Genomic DNA, 5,332 nt, shown 5'->3' with positions numbered 1-5,332 from the left:
TATATATATTAATTATTATGTAAAAAAATAAATACAAAACCACTTTATGTTCCCCTTAGAGTAACACCAAAGGAGGATAAGGAGTATAGCAATGACGGAACTAGATGGAGAAGATGACCAAGGCTGTAAAGTTCAGTTTATTGGCGACTGCATTCATAATTTGGGCACACTCTATAGCGTATGGAAAGTAGCACTTCATAATAACTTTCTAGTCGTTGAGGAACAGTTATATTAATTTGGAGAGCACTTCACGAGTTTAATCAAAATTTCTGGTGTTGAATTTAGGAAGATTAAGAGATTTATCCTTTAAAAAAATGAGGGCACAGTGGATTTGAAGTTGACTAAATGCCATTAATTTATCTGTATCATAAGAAAGGCTGTGTTTTCATCTATTACTTAAGCTACAAATAATATGGGCAATTCCTATATAACTAGATCAGGGGTAGGCAACCTTGGCTCTCCAGCTGTGCTGAAACTACAAATCCCATAAGGCATTGAAAGCCACAGGCATGACTCCCAGAGGCAGAAGCATGATGATATTTGTAGTTTCAGCACAGCTGGAGAGCCAAGGTTGCCTAGCCCTGAACTAGATTATAAAAGTAAAAACAAATTCAATCAACAAGATTTAATTCACATAGCTAATGCTGAATTTCAGGAATTTGCAACCAAATATTCAATAACAAATCATTTAATGTATTTTTGAAATTTTTCTTGTCTGGCCGATTGCTGGCTGCTTTTAAATAATTAAGGACATAGTATGTCCCCATTATGAATGAGCAGGAAGTGCTCTACATCCCTTCCTGTTCATTCATGATTGTGGACATGGTAAACATACTATCTCCACAGTTTATAAATGGACAGGAGCACTCAGTATAGATGTTTCCTGTTTTCCTGCAGAAAAAAAGATTGAGGACTCTGTGTCCTCAATCTCTGTTTCTATTTTAAAAGGGAAATATCAGGGGTCTGTTTAGCCCCCTGATATTTCCCAGAGCCCCCGACAGAAAAGTAAAAATAAAATTTTTAATACAAAATAATAAAAATGTAATAAGGCTAGAAAGGTGACATCAGTGATTGCTATCCAGAAATATTGCAACTGTGATAACATCAGAAAGTCTACTCGGACAACCCTAATAAGAGTAATTCATTGCTGCCCACTTTCACAGAGGTTCTTCCATGTGGACTGGGAGGCTTTGTTTCTTGAAGCCTAAGGTGTGTACATTTCTTTTTCTCTACTGTATCACAGATCAATGTAATCCTCCCAACGAAGGACTGAACCTGGTTGGTGGCACTGAGAGACCTCTTGTAGTTGTTCTCCATCAAGATTTTTTTTATAAGACAGCAAAGAGTCTATAATGGGTATATTGGGGATACCTCTCCTACATTACAATCAGGAAGGCTAAAGTGGCTCTCAATTCATAAGAATGTTGACTAAAGGAGTAGGTAGACTGGTGCTTTACAGCTATCCCTGGATGATAAAAAAGAAAGGCCGGGGATTTTCTTTGTTCATCCTGTCATAGCTGCAAACAAGACTGGACCCAACGAGCTGTGTAAAATTATGTAATAATAATGTAGATCTTTTAATAGATGAATTAATGCACCCATGTTTCACCCTAAATCTAGGTCACAAAGGTGGACTATGCCTTTAAACTATTTACATAGGGGTCTATCTAGCCACAAAGCTGCCAAAGGATCTAGCCGTAGCTTTGGCTGATACTTCAGCTAGCTTCGACCCCAGAACCCCTTAGGTTCAGTAGAACCGAAGGGCTGCTGTACGGGTTATTCACTATAGCCCGTACAGCTCCCGAAGTCGAAGTCGAATGCTTTGGCTTGACTGAGCCGAGGTGAAAGCCGATGCTTGGCCCGAACGGCCGGCCATTGGCCCGGCTGACAGCCTGCTACTGACTGCTGGGTGGAGCCAGCCGTCATCTCACGGCTGGCTTCGGCCACTTGCACAGACAGATCAGCGTCCCTGGTTACAAGGTAACCAGGTACGCTCATCTCCAGACAGCCCAACTCTCCCGGACGCTCCGGCAGTCTCCCGCTAATAGATAGCGGTTCCCGTTTGCCCGGGAGAGAAACACTTTCTCCCGGAATGAGTAAACCTTTCCCTGCTCTGTTGTCTTTTTTTTTTTCTTCTGACATTGGAGCCGTTGCCTGCCGTCAGAATAAAAAAAAAAGAAAGAAAAACAGCATAGGAATGCATAGCTACATTCCTATTGGCTATTTCAATTTGCAATAGCCACTAGCAAACTAGCTATTGGCTAGCTCCGCCCAATCGTTTTCTATTTTATTTTTTCTACTTTTTTAACTGTTTTTCTATTCTGCTCGGTACGACAGAGGTACCGAGCAGAATAGCCGAGCGGAATTCTCATAGATGATGTTCGGCATTTATGAGAATAGGCCGAACAGCAGCGAGTAGCCTGCCGGAGGTACGGCTCTGCCGATTCAGATGTTGGATCGGCTGAGTCGAACTCCTTCTGCACTTCGGGTCAGCCGAACATACCGAGCATGTTTGGCCGACCCGAAGCCAGCCGCAGCAAGCCGATGTACGGCTGATTTTAGTCCGTGTCAGGCTGAAATCAGCTGTTCAAGCCTGAAGTGAATAGCCGAACAGCATTCGGCTCACTTCACTTCGGGTCGGTTATTCACTCGGCTGCCTATGGCAGCTTTGTGAATAGACCCCAAAGTTTTAACAATCAGTAAAAGAGTTGTAAAACAAAACATCCCCAGACCTCTTTAGCTGCTAGCACTGAGAAGTAATTCATTCTCAAAAATCCTCCAAGATCACAACAAAGACCCTTAAGCAGGGTTTCAGTTAGTTTCTAACTGTAATGGAACATCTTCTGGTTGTTTAAACTTCTAGGCTGGCAGGCAAGCTGCCAAGATTCTGCTCTCAAGGAAAAAAGATAAGATTCCAGTCCTTTCTTGTGAATTTTCCACATAAATTCTTCCACAATGCCTATAACTACAATGGTAAATGAAGGCTTGGTTAAAAGTGCCTTTGCTGCTTGTTTAGAATATGTAAATGCCTTAGTGTGCATAGTCTGGGGACAGGTTCACTTTAAGGTTATTCTTTATATTGCAAGCGCCCCTGAACAGAAGGTTTACTGCCTGCACAAAATCAGTGTAATTATTACAATTATCCAATTTTCAGCACACTATTTATTATTCTGTTGTTGACACAAGTGCTGCAAACAAACCATAATTTTCAAAGAAAATAATTAAATAAACACTGCAATATTTAATTTTAATTAAGCACATTCTCTACAGAGTATGGTTTTTAATATGTATATGCTTAATTATTAGACTAAAATAATGTCTGATGTCATGTCCCCTTGTTATTAAGGTGCACTCTGAAATTTAATGCCATAAAAACACAAAATGTGGAATATTAATTTTAAGCACATTCTTTGCTTCACTAAAATGTAAAACAAAAATGTGTTAAAGTGAAACTCCAGGAATGATGTTTTATGGAAACTTATGGAAAATTAGTCCAGCTCTGCTTGAGGCAAGTATCTATATCTGATGTTTAAAGGACTGGTGGGGATGCTGAAAATCACTATAGGAGTTACCTACAGTGATAGCCGTGATCTTCCGTCTGCGGCTGCAGCAGTTTCCTGTCTGCACACTGAACACAGCGTGTCACTTGTCTGGCACCACCCCCCTTTCCCAGTATATCTTGTTTTGTTTTTTTCAATGAATAAAAGAAGCTTTCTGATTGGACGAAGTAGAGAGGAGGAGCAGATGTTGTCACACTCCAACATGTGTATCATGTATGCAGTATACTGTATATCGAGTGGCCCTCTGGATATCGGTTATGGATACTTTCCACTAAAAAATGACTAGGCTCAGACAGTTTACATGGGTATGGGTGTCAGGCTTTTAAATGAAAACTATAATAGTTAGGGGCCAATATGACTTTATTTTATTTTTCTTAATCAGCTCCTGAGCCATTTTAATATTTTAGAGAGGGGCCAATTCATTTGACATGCCTTTATTATTTATGACATACAGGTAAGGGATATACTTGCCTTTATTTTAGTGATATTGCATTTAAATAACTATTTATTTTTCTATATTGTTAAAAGGCAAAAATTATAAAAATTGAACACATTTTTATTTTTGTTTCAGTTTGCAAAGTAGTTTTAAACAACAAATGTTAGTATAGATAAACACTATCTAATTGAAATATAGGGGTCTATTCACAAAGCTGCCGAAGGATCTAGCTGTAGCTTCGGCCCATCTGGACCCCTTCGGTTCAGTAATAAAGAAAAAAAAAAGAAAAAGCAGTGTTTCTCTCCTGGGTGGCCGGGAGCGGGAGCGCCCGGGAGAGTTTTTTTTTCTTTTGACGGCAGCAGAACCGCCGGCCAATAGAAAACTGTTGGGCGGAGCTAGCTGTCATTGCTAGCTCCGCACAATCGTTTTCTATTTACTTTTTTAAACTATTTTTCTGTTCTGCTTAGTCCCTCTGAGGGACCGAGCAGAACAGCCGAGCCGAATGTCGAATATATTTTCCAGTGCAATTCAAGGCTCTGCATTACTGCAGTTGTCTTTATGCTGTTCCAGCAATGTGAATTAGGGCGTATTCATAATATCAACAAAGATCTAGTGCCCAAACCACAGTTGTCCTTGGGTCTGCAGAAATCACGGTAGCTTATTATTGTAAGGTTGTTCTGCACAAAGTTCTTAACAGCTTGTTTAATCTATTCAACCTGAAAAGGCAGTGTTACTGGGAGAAGTTGGACCACAACTGCGTTATGTGGGAGAAATAACATCTTGAATTTAGCAAATCTACCACTAAGATGAAAAAAACAAAGTCTCAGAAACAAACTCAAATCATTTAGGGGTGCTTAATATATTTTGAAGTATTTCTTGGTGCATTTGAAAGTTCCGAAAAATAGCTCAGCCATATGAAGAGTAAGAGACCAGTAAGACATGGTAAAGACGCATCTTAACTGCATTTACAGCATAGGCACCTGGGACATGCTATTGATGTGTTTACAATGCATTTACAGGGCAATTCTTTAGAGCTTTCTCATGTGTGGTCACGTGCACAGGCCACATATAGAAACATCCACTAGTATCTGTAAAAAAGCTATTTTTTTTAAAGCAAACAGTAAGTTTTAAGTATATACTAGTAAGTAATTTTAGACATTTCTAAATGCTTGGGCACTGTATTAGTATGTACATACCCTTACACATTTCTGCATTAACATATATAATACACAGCATAAATACAACATTTCCTTTAATATATTTTTTATATAAAAATATATTATATTTTTTTGGGTTGGGGTTGATTTACTAAAAAAAATAAAAAGTGTATGTATGT

At 39.2% G+C, this 5,332-nt stretch overlaps 1 protein-coding gene across 1 annotated transcript in view; it reads right to left on the bottom strand.

The window, feature by feature from the left end:
• Positions 1-5,332, bottom strand: part of LOC108801825 (platelet-derived growth factor D-like) — a 33,804-nt gene that overhangs the window by 927 nt on the left and 27,545 nt on the right. The window lies entirely within an intron of this gene.

This window comes from Nanorana parkeri, unplaced genomic scaffold (genome assembly GCF_000935625.1).
Source record: "Nanorana parkeri isolate BGI_ZX_2015 unplaced genomic scaffold, ASM93562v1 scaffold2514, whole genome shotgun sequence".
NCBI classification, from domain to species: Eukaryota; Metazoa; Chordata; class Amphibia; order Anura; family Dicroglossidae; genus Nanorana; species Nanorana parkeri.
The sequence above is the reverse complement of the archived record's forward strand: the minus strand, read 5'-3'. Positions and strand labels throughout refer to the sequence as shown.